This window comes from Culex quinquefasciatus, chromosome 1 (genome assembly GCF_015732765.1).
Source record: "Culex quinquefasciatus strain JHB chromosome 1, VPISU_Cqui_1.0_pri_paternal, whole genome shotgun sequence".
Lineage (NCBI taxonomy): Eukaryota > Metazoa > Arthropoda > Insecta > Diptera > Culicidae > Culex > Culex quinquefasciatus.
The window spans coordinates 129,651,604-129,664,040 of NC_051861.1; positions in this window are offsets into that span (position 1 = coordinate 129,651,604).

Below are 12,437 nucleotides of genomic sequence, written 5' to 3' on the forward strand. Positions count from 1 at the left end.
TGTTGGAAGTTTTTGAGATTTCTTGGGGGTTGATTTGTGTGAAATACCATGCGACTCCATTGTTTTATTTGAAGCTTTTAACAAAATAGGGAGGTGCTTGGTGATTTGTTAGAAATTTCCTAGCTGAAATTTCATTAAAAACTTGGTCAGCCTTTTGAAGCTTTAATTTCAAACTGAAATACTCATAAATGGCCTACTGAGGAAGTAAACAATCAACAACGCCCCTTCCATAACACGAGATAAACACCCTTTAACCACCCTTAATGCACTCCCTAAATTGGCCTCCCTTAAAAATTGACAAAAAAATACGACCGCGACCAAATTGGCAGTTATTTTATTAAACAATTCAGGCAAACAATTTCGGTCACGTTCCATGCCCTCCTTCTAGCCTTAACAAAAAAGACAAGGAACATACCCAGTGAAAAAAATACGGCCACGGCTTGACATTGATGATGACGACGACGATTTTGATAACGATAAAAATATGTGTGTTTGAGCAAAGAAAGAGAACATCGCGATGACAGGAGGAACTTGCGGGTAAATATCTTCACTTGTTTTGCGTGTCTTCTCTTTTTTTGAGTTGAGAAAAATAAGCAGAAAAGAAATGCCTCGCGGGGTTGAGGAATTTATGAAGATAAATATTTTTGCTTGTCGTGTTTTTGCCTCTTTTTCGAGTTTGTTAAATTTTATGTCGACAAGTCTCGTCTTCAAATATTGAAAAATGAGTTTTTGATAAAATCAATGATTTTCAAGAGTTGGGGAAATGTTGACATTTTGATGGCGGTTTAAAGATGCAACTCTTTCGCAATTTAAGTGTCATTTCTTTTGCTTTGGGGTGTAGGATTTCCAATAGCTTCAATGCTGTTGGAGGAAGAACCCATAAATTTTATCACTTTCCGCGGAATATCTGGATCGGTGCCAACGACAATGAATTTTCGGGCTCTCATCGATCACATTGCTCTTTGTTAGTGTGTTTGTGTTTCAAACATTTTGGCAACACTGGATGGATCTAGTTGGCCAAGGAAAAATGGTTCATGGAAACCACAATACTCAACCGTAAACCAAAGTTGGTTTGAAACTGCACAGAAATACAACATTATTTATTTCTTAGTTATTTTCATCGAGCTGAATTTTGTCTATTTAGTTAGAATCTGTTTTAGTCATTTTCCAAATGTTTGCTTGACTTCACCACAAAAATTCTGCGTTCCGCATCCAAATTTGACCAATTTTCTACGACGTTAATTTTTTCCCGAAATCGTCTCAATTCAAAATGACTGCTTCCCGGGTTTTGCAGTCTGGAAGTCCCATCCGTGAAACGACCCATAAAACCATCAACGCGCAACCTGACTTCTGCTTGCCATCGCGCGCACAATTTCATGGCCAGCTGCGACCTGGAGCAAAAGCAAAAACTAGCGGTTGACAGTGGCAATGTTGTGCTTTCTCGACGTTTGTTTACCTTTCTCGTAGAGGAAAAGCTAGAAAAACTCGAAAAATTTAACTAATAGTTCAAATCTGGCAACTCTGTCTAAAGTGGTGTATTCAGTGTTCAGCAAAATTCAGAAATATGTATTCCAGAATCATCTTATTCAACTTCAACTTTTAAAAGTTTCCAACTCTGCCTTAAAATAATACCATTTATATGATATTAATTCATCTTTTCAAGACAAGATGTTACATTTTATGTTAAAACGTTGGATGTCCTGGGAACACTTCCCAAAGATCTGATCAATTTTCGAACAAAATGTCATAGTAACAGACCAAATCTAACCTAAAAGTGAATTTCAAACCATGTTGTATTCTTCTCACTGTCAGAATCCCATCAACTGGAAAGTCGCAGCAATCCGCGAACCGTTAACCTGACAGCAGTAGCTGGCGGCACTGGACACGACCACGTGCTCGCTCACTGACCACGTGTGTCGCGTTCCCGAGAGTTGAAACAAACGATAACGAGCGGAGTATAAATTTTTATGGACCATGCACAATAGTGAAACGGTTGTGCTTGGGGGCGTTAAATTTTGTGGTGGAAAAAAGTGGCTTAATTGGGTTGTGGTGAATTGTGAAACAAGCAATTTAAAGTGTTTTTAAATTTGGCAAAATTACCTCTAAAAATTGTGAGTAAAAAGGTTCAGTTGAAGAGCTGTAGAAAATGCAAAGCCTACTTCGTTCATCAACTCTTTAAGTTTGTTCAAGTTGAAGAAATTTCCACCACTTGATAAATCAACTGGCCTACTTGGATTGATGAACTCTAAACGATGCATGGCTTGTGGTCACTAAACTGGGATCATAATTTTCAAAACGAATTTCTTGGAAAACATCTGAGCTCATGAGCCAACAATATCCGGTTCATTAGAGAGTGCCTTCCCTTTCTCACTGAACTGAGAGTTAGTTATTTTCCGGAACCAAAAACGAACAACTTTCGCCCTGAAGAAAGTCCGACTTCTTATGCCTCGTAACTTCTTCTTGTGTGGGTTTCTTTTAAGCGTGTATGAGGGAGTGATTTATTTCTCATCTTCAAGTCGAGAGAAAGAGAGACCTTGGAATACCCCGGAAGTAGTCCGGAAACCGGTTCTGCCAGATTGAGCTCTTTAAATCTATTTCCATAAATCTTCCAATTAGGAAAAAGGAGAAATACGAGAGCAATTTCAGTAACCAACGCTCCTCTCTCTGCAGATCTCAGCGGGAAGCGATAAAATTTATAGTTTTATGTGTGGGCTGGTTGCTTGCTTGCTTTGGTGAAATGTTGCCTTCTTTTTGCCAGATTTTATAGAAAGATAAATTACTCAAGATTTAACTTTTTACCCCCCGCAAACCAACATACCAAGCTGGGAACCTCATCGAACAAATCACAGCAAGTGCTGCGCGCTGAACCTTAACCCACTCTTCCACAAATCGAATGTGTAATTACTAAACCATCGCAGTAGTCCTGGAAAAAGAGAGGAGCGTCAAACGTCACCGCCACCCGTGCGTTGCAATGCGTTTGATGCAAATTTTAAACGTTCAAATATGGCGCACCACTTTTTGGATGGCCACGACGAGGGGTACCAAAACGGTAATTACTTCACGCTACACTAGTTGCAATTATGGCCGTTTGCGAGGCAGTGTGGCTGTCACAAAATTTGGGAAAGTTTCGTTGGCATTTTTGAGTTTTTTTTCTGCTAAGGAATTTGGACAATAAGGTCGAATTTTTGTTTTGACAATTTTCAAACAAACTGTTATTTTGAGAAGTGAGTAGTGAGTCGTGCGTTTTGAATATTGATTTTTGAATTGTGAATTAGAAATTATTGAATTTCATTATGTCGACAAACTTGCTCAACCCTTTCCTGGCTCCTCTTGAAAAATAAATTCACTTCTCGCTAAAAAAACTCACCCCTCGCTTTTGGCAACCAAGTAATATTTCAATATTAAATTGCTGCTCGTTCGCGGCAATATTCACCTCCCTTCCCCAAACTCTCCACCATCGCCTACTTTGACCAACCCCAGAAACCTACCGCGAAACCGTTTTCAAAATTGGAATTTGGCAATTTGCATTCGCCAGAGCAGAACTAGCACCACCAGCAGTGTCGTAATTTCTGGCAACACTTCTGGTGGCAAACGAATGAACCAACCACGTGGCTCTGATAAGAGTGCAAATGAGCGAAATTAGAGTGCAGATATTAACCATGACATACGCTGAGGACGCGCCCGAAAGTATGCAACAGCAGCAGCAGCATCATACACAGACATTTATTTCAAAATTAATGAACCTTTCGCAATCACATGCTCGCCAGAACCGGCTCTTTTTGGGAGGGGGTTGACTTCGTTGCATCATAAATGGGAATGTTTTCGGTCTGTTATGTTGGGAATTGAAACTTTGATAGGATGGGAACGGAATAAGGTTGGACTTACTGGGAATTTCAGTTGGTTTAAACTGATTAAAATGGGAATTGGTGCTTGCAGTTATGAATTTTAAATCAATTTTACTAAATTTGTGAGCAAAGCCAAAGTGTCCATCCCCTCGGCCTGACTCAAATCCTAAGCAATGCATCGCTTGCCACGATAAGTGATCAATGTTTATTTTCGAAAAGCAAAGTTTCTCCACTCGCCAAACTTTTCCATCAAGACGCACACTTTGATCCCCTCCCCCTTTTCAAGCGTCAGTCGCAATTTCTGAAAACAAGATCGAGAGAAAAACTTTCGAAAAACACATTTACCCCCAAATGCATGCGTAGAGAGTCTTCCTCAACGTGAGGGTGTGAATAATCCACCCTCATTAGAATGAATTACCGAAATGTTTGTCCTTCTTTGAAATTTTGATTTAAGCTTTTTTCGGAGTGAGAAACGAAAAAGTTGAAGCGCCCCTCGTCGCAAACATGGCGGCAAACATGGCGGCGACGTCGAGGGGGTGCCAAATGAAGAAAAACATAATTTTTTTTTTTGAGGATGCTAATGTGTCGAGCAACACGCATACGAGTGAAAGAGGGGGTTGAACTTTTGCATGCAACTCAACCAAAGTACCGTAAACTGGGGTGACTTTGATAGCCCGGGGTGACTTTGATAAGTTTTTCAAATGGACGTCAAATTAATATCTAAACATTTTTGAGATTTTTGAGTATGTAAGCATTAAGGGATAGCTGATTACCGAACATATATGGATGTATCAAAATTAGTGGCCAAATCAAATTTCTATCAATGTCACCCGGGCTATCAAAGTCACCCCAGTTTACGGTATTCTAAAATGAGAAAAATGATAGGAGACAGGGTATTATAAACAAAGCAAAAATACTGTTTTATTATAAATGCTTGGCACCCCCTTAGGAGTGTGAGAGTGCGCAAGGTGTGGAAACTCGCCGGTGGAAATGCTCTTAAGCCTTTACGCCCACAAAAAAGTACCCCATCCAAGTAGTCGTGGACTTTTGTTCACGTACCGGGAGAGATTAAATTTGACATATTTATGAATTGCTGGCGCGCGACCATGCATGGCCTGCTTTGACAGAAGGACGAGAGAAAAAAAAACAACAAGCAAACCGAGGGGTCCCTCGACGAACAGATGGGAACACGATGAAGTTTGCTCATTAGGGATGCACAGAAGAACACAATGTACTTTAGGGGAGTGGAACGTGATCCATGCACGTGGGGTTCATAAATTTTTGTCGCGTGAAATTGTGTTTTTTTTTTTGTGGAAGATACATTTGCGAAATGAACTGAGTTTTTCGCTCCTACTCCAAACAACACACACATTGCCCCCTTTTTTAGAATTATGTGAAAAGTTTGTTGCAAGTGTTGTGGAACAGAATCGTGATCGTACATGAGAAGTTGCGTCAATAAATATTATCCTGGAGTGTCTTGCCCCTCGCTGCAATAAGCTTACCAGGAAATACGGACGGAATTCGAAGAAATGTAGAAAAACAATAAAAAGAAACAAAATTAAACCACTTTCAATCAGGGTAACAGTTCAATGAAGCTGTCAAAATACACGCTTCCGTGGTTATACCTCATTTGGGTAAAAATCAAATCAAATCAGGGTGTTCGTTCGAAGAATGTGTAATTAAGTTTTTCATTTCCAACACCAAAAAACTAAAAAACTTTGGTAACCAAATCATTTAGAGGTAAATAAATTAAAATTCCCACACTTTGTCCAACTGTTTATTCACCACCAATCCGTGTAATTGAACCAATTCCAAATGAAAATTGCCACTCCCCATTTCCCCAAATCTGTCTGCAGTGTGATTGATTAGAGTGCGTTTGTTTAGCTGCAATATCGACATCTCGGTCACGAAAATGTAATTATGGCTGCAATTTTGCGCCTCATTACCCCTTTTCTGCACTAATCAATCGACGAGCCAAAGTGCAAATCAGTGTGAAAATGCTGCGTAAATTCTATTTTTTGTTGGTTTTTGACTGAATTGACAAATGAAGTGTGAAATGGGATCGCTTTGCGATCGATCAAAGTTGGATGAAGTTGTCATGGCATGCTAGGAGTGCAACAGCGTGACCAGAAAAATGTTTTTCGAGTGCGATGTCAAACTGCAATGGTTTTCGTCATGAAAGTTTCATGCGGTTTTATTTCAGAGTGTTATCGCACAGACAATTTTCAAATTGAAATTCTTAACCCAATTATCACGCCCCATGAATTAACACCTGCACAATCTGCTGCGACATAACTCAAAAATCTGCAAATCTCCAAACACACTTCTGATTCCCCTGCCCAATTTCACCCAAAAACACTCACAAAATCACTTTTTTTTCAATTCGTCGTGCAACACAACACCCAATATGAATTAAGAAGAGAAACGCAGAGCTTCATCTTTCCCTCCAGAACACCCCAGAGTCCCGAGAAATAGTCCATAATCCTAAGCCGGCGGCGGGGTCATACTAAATCTTTCAGCACCGGGCTAAATTTATTCGAAGCATTAGTATCACAGCAAGCCATGACTTGCTGAGGATAAACATACAGTCACCAAAAGTCATCGCAGAAGGCACTGAGTCGTTTAGGTTGCTGTTGTGAAGCTGTTTGGAGGGGGCAGTGGCGTGTTTTTTAGGGGGAACAACTTCTCTATTACGGACTTCAAAGTCAAGTAACCTTCTAGAGAAGTAGTGAAAATTTGAACGATGAGGTAAGTACCAAAGTGTTTGAGGAGCAGTTCCAGACTTCAATCTCAGGTAAGTAAATGATCTGTCAAACTAGTCAAATCTGTCAAATGTTGCCCCTCTCCTCTTCCCCTTTGAGAACGCCACTGCCCTTCTAAAACAGTGAGTGTGTGATCTTTGCTGGCTTCGGTCTCCAAACTCCACATGGAGAGTTTCCTAAAAAGGAAGGGGAAGGGGTGTCAGCGAACGATTTGTGAATGCAAATTATCGCTTTGCTTGCTCGCTTGCTGCGGAAATGTGTGCATCGAGATAGAGAGGAAGGGAACGAGGAAAAGTATGTTAAACTTTTCATTTAGTCATAGAGTGTCTCGATATATATGTGCGCCTTGTTTTTGTTTGCTTTGCTTTCGGGAGAGTGCACTCTACATCGGAACGTCACCGGGACTGGGAGGTTTAGGGGCAAGAAGGGGCACACTCTGCGGAAGAGATTCTCGACGACGACGACGAGCAGCTGCTGAACTAGTGGCACTCACTATTCTACACAGAGTGTTTATTTTGCTATGGAAATCAGGTAGTTCGATTCGACGCTGGCGAACCGGAAATTCCATTTGGCATTAAGTGGCAATTTAAGGTGGAGGAGGATAGAAAACCAGAAAGCGTAAACGAAACATTTTGCCTTTGAATTATTCTACGCCGCACAACTTAACGAAAATTTCCCTTGTTGGGACCAGATCACAAAGCTCCATTTTATCACATGTCATCAAGAAGACGCCTGCTTCGTTTCCGTTATCTTCAAGCCGGCAGCTGGTAGAAGGCTTTGAACGACCGACATCCAAGTAGCCGGGGTCCGGAGAACAAGAAGCATGTTGCCCAAATCAGCGCCAAGAAAAACATCTATTTGTCACGTAAGCTTGGTATAAACATGGCTAACAGGGTTGCCAGACTCGTATTTTTGAAATTTAATCAATTTGGCAAATTTTGAGATTTTCCTTAGAAATTTGTTATAAAATGTCATTTTTTTGAAAATGTGACAGTTCAAGCAATCCTAATCTTAGTAGGCCACCCTCAAGCTTTCTTTTCGATCCCTTCTCGAAGAAAAATTGTTGGGGCCTACTTTGACGAGTAAGGATTCAGCTGACCTCATTCCCTTGTTACGATACACGGGGCGATTTCTGCGAATCATATTTGTGTAATATTTTGGCATGTCCGGAGCAAAATGGACGATCACTGCAGATGTAATTTTTGGTTAAGGAGAAGTTGTGTAGGGAAAATCACACAAAACTGTTTGAAATGTTTCTACTGGAACAAGTTCAACTCATTCGGATCGTTTTCTATCGTACAAACGCAACACAAACTCTCTCCATACAAAAAAAGTTCCAGAACAGATATGACGAGAAAAACTCCGCATTCAGCTTTCGCTGGCTTCTTCAACAATCGCCCAAAAAGCTCCCCCTTCTTCAGTAGAAAAAAAAAACTGTCGAAAAACAGCCATTTTCGAGCATGAGTGAACTGGTCATCCAATCATGTCCGTGTGCTGCTTCCGTGTCGGGGGCGATTCTAAAGGGAGGAGGAAATTGCCCTGAGGTGGAAAAAAACTGTCCGAATCGTAGCAGCCATTGCATTTGGCTTCCGCCGGTGCACTGGACCTTAAACTGCAGACACTTGTGCGCTTTTGGGTCACAGTAGGCTTTTGGAAGGGGAGCGACGTTTGTCGTTTTGAGGTTATGATAAAAAAATAACAATTTAAATTTGAAATTTGTTTTGAAATTTTGTAGTTTTTTACAAACATTTGAAATTTTACTTAATTTTAAACCAGAACTTAGAACACGGCAGTGTTCCCAGTTTTTCCGTCTAAAAAGTTGGTCCTTTTGTGCTGTGCACGAACTCTTATCGGTCGGCGGTGGTCTCATCATCGGACACAGGTCACAACTCTTGACTTTAATGCCTCTTTGCACTTGTCCAAATTTCCCGGATCTCCTCGCCACAAAACGAGTAAAAATCAATAGGACTTTGTTCCTTCTGCACTCTTCGTTGATAGAATCTCAAACTATGAAGGGAGAAAAAAATCTTAGAGGATGGTCACGTTGAGCGGATCACAATTTTGACCAACGGACATAAGCCGATTTTTTCCGTGTTGCCGTTCTAGGAGAGAGGATTCTGGTCGTTTCATTAACCAAATAGGAGATTTGGAGTGTTTTCAAGGGGAATTATGGTGATAACATTGCTGCTCAATACTGATCAATTCAACCTTAATGATAAATACTCTGGAAAGATTTATGATTTTTGTTCAAATTTAAATAAAATTTGATTCAGATTTATGAAGTGCATTGAAAAGGCCACCTTTGAAAAAAGCCAGCGGCATCAAAATCCACCATTAAATTGTCATCTCAACTCCCCAGTAATGACTTATTGATGAACCTCGGATGAAGTCGGTGTTCGACAGATTGTAAAATAGCCCCGAACCACAATAAAAATGTAAAACCACTGAATCCCATTTTCCATCGATGGAAAGTGCTCAAAGCTCTTTTTGATCCGGTGCTTGCTTGCAATTCAATCGATAAAGCAATGAAAAGTTTGAAATGGTTATAAATTGTGTAGTCCCTGCAGCATAATCTGCTCGATTTGCTTTATTTCTAATAACTTCATTAAATTAAGCAAATTTAATTTCGACCCGGTGGGTAATCCAAGTTGGCTCTGACTTTATCTTCCGAGTTCTGAATATACACTCACACAAAACCACCCAAAAGCTTTCGTATTCGCTCCTGTTGTTGAAATGTGTTGATTCTCACCATTGTTTCTTCTGGCTCCCCTGGAGCTGCAAACAGCTGGCTGTCGGTACCTCTTTTCAGTAAACCAATTATACGGAAAGCTCTCGTTACCTTCTTCCTCGACCTCTAGCAAAACTTTCAAATGCAACATGGAAAGCCAAGCCAGGATTGTTGCATTGTGTTGTGAGAATGCACAAAATTAAACCCCATAAAATTGTTCAATTTCCATAAACAAACACACTTTCGCCCGTCGGAGATACAAACAGACCAGATTCTCGTGTGGAAATTACAAAGAAAAACGAAGCAAGCCATGGAAAACGCATTTTGAGAAAATCTTGAATCAGTTCAGGGTGAAGCTTTACCAGTGCTAACTAGATGAGCTGTGATGAAAGCTTTAAGGTGAAGCGAAGCGGTTAAAAGTACGAAAAGTGAGTTAATTAATCGTAATCGAAGAGGGGGTAATTTAAGGCAGCTTCACTCTAATCAACTAATCAACGAAAATACTTCGAAAAGCAAGGCTTGTCTACATTACGAGATCAGGGCAAAGGGAAAGGGTTAATCCACTTTGTAAAGATTCAATTAATTTTATCGAAAAAGCATCCTCACACAGGGTTACAAATTGTTAATAGAATCGGATTTTGAACGAAAGGTGGGGTGGGAAAAAGCTGTTTACGATCAAAACGATTTATAATAGGCTTGAAGAGCTTTACCTGGATAATCGAAGCCGATGGATTTGCATCGAAGGTGGCTTTGATATTTTTGTTTGTGAGAATCATTCAGGTTGGCAAAACATGGGTTGCTCTGTTTTGGTGATTGGGTATTAAATGTCTTTGAGGTATATTTGGAGAAGTAACTCGGATATTTTGATGACCTTTTCAAAAACATATTTATTCGTTTGAATTCATCTTATTACAGAGTCGATTGCTAAAAATGTTTTTACTACAGACTCATAAAATGGGTTAGTTTCAAAGGGGTTTACTGTTTTTTTTATTTTGTAACTAAGCAAATTGATGAAAATATCTCATTCCGAATCCTCTGCATCTTCTTGAGAAATAATCCAATCAAGTGTCATCTTCAAACACTGATCACCACTTCTTTCCTCGATTTTTATTGTTCTTCGGCTCATTGTTTTCTAGCCAACTTCCGCATCAATGAATGAGCCGCTCGCTCGTCGGATAAATCTAATGAATCGATGCCAATTGGCATTGTTTGTGCAGCGCCACACTCACCCATACCACAAGACCGTGAAAACAAAAGAATCTTACGAGAGCAGAAAATCCTCATTTTCCTAATTATCCGAGGACCTTCTTTCTCGCTCTCTCCCTATTGTTTGCTGAACTTCCTGACTCTTCATTATTTGCTTCTTCGTAAGATTTGCTTTTTTTGCTTCGAGTTTTCTCTCTATTTGTAAGTGTGCACTTGAACGCAGCAGCATGCCGTGACTGCATTCCACCACCATCAACAACGCCACTTGTCCTGCTGTCAGTGTGTTGAAGAGTGAGGAGGGAGAACAATGGAGGAGAATGGCATGGCACCCTAAGATTACTCGCTTCAATGAATAATAATTTTATGACGATGGTTGTGGTGGTGAGGGTTACTCGAATCAGTTTGATGACGTGTGTGATTTTCTTCTTTTTTGAACCTCGTAAAAAATTACAGTCTTGGTAATGGTGAAATTAGGGGATCCAGATGACATAAAATGCAGTCGTAGTACGACAGAGGCAAAGGGCAGTAAAGTGGTGACATTTCATTGTGCATGTGGGGAACGACCTCAAAAGTGGGTATGCGTTAAAAGGAGGATTCGAGTGGTGCTTAACATGTCACCCTCTTGTAATTATAGGGTGAACGTCACTTAGGGGGAGATAACCATAAACTCGCGTAACCTTTCAAGTTTAAATCCACATTTTGCAGTGAATTCTATCGGAAAAGTTTTTTTTTCACAAATTAATTTTAAGTATTTCACAAATGAACGTTTGACAGTTGTGTTACACGCAAACAAATCCTACTCAAAATTGCAAAAAAATAGTAAAAACATTAAATAGTGAAAAAATCACACAGTCATGACCAGCTGTGATCGATGACCCCTTTTAAAGCAGGACCCACTTTGAGCAAAACAGGAAAAGTTGGTCGTTCAAAGTCGTACAAAGAAAATAGAGCAAACAAGAAGAGAATCCGTACAACAGTCGGAAAAGAAATGTTTCTTAATTAAAATTTACTTCATTTTTTGTACATTCGCCCACACAATCACATGCAAAAACACACACTGAGAAAAATGTACAAAATTAAAGTGGTTTTCGGAATGGCAGCGGAAAAACGAAATTAAAATTAATTTAATTTAAAGAACAAAATTTCCGCGTGTTGTTTATTCGAGAACTTGCTTGAGATTGATGTTGTTTGACAGCTACACTCGCGCCGTCAGGTTGGTACCACTTCCGGGGTACAGGGTTGGTTTAGTTGGCAGAGGTTGCCTTCCCAACACCCCTGCTCAACCGCTGCAACGCTCCAGTCCGATAGCGGAACACTGCTTGCGAAAAGCTGCTACAGGTAGCCCCTTCGTCATCATGTCCGCTTGCTGGTTCGCCGAGGGTATGAACTCCAGCTTGATCCGCTTCTGCTTGATGAGGTCACGGATGAAGTGAATCTTGACATCAACGTGCTTGAGACGCCCGAAGTCTTTTGCTTCCTCCGCAACCCGGATCGTTGATTGGTTGTCTTCGTGAACTCGGACCGGTTCTTCTGGCTTGAATCCGAGATCTTGCAGGAGACGTCCCAGCCACAACTCGTGACACACCGCTGCACAAAGCGCAGTGAGCTCAGCTTCAGTCGAAGAAAGCGAGACCGTCTGTTGCTTCCGTGTGATCCAGGCCACTGTCGATCCGAACACCTTGAAAATCCCACCGCTTACCGACCTTCTGTCCAGCACGTCGTTCGCCCAGTCTGCATCGGCGAAGACTTCCACGGTTGGCGCTTCCAAGTTCTTCCGGTACACAAGGCCAACGTCGAGAGTTCCTTTGATGTAGCGCAGAATCCGTTTGAGGTGTTTCCAGTGCGCTTCGTTCGGGCAACTCTGATACTGGCTCAAGAAGTTTACCGCTGCTGCCA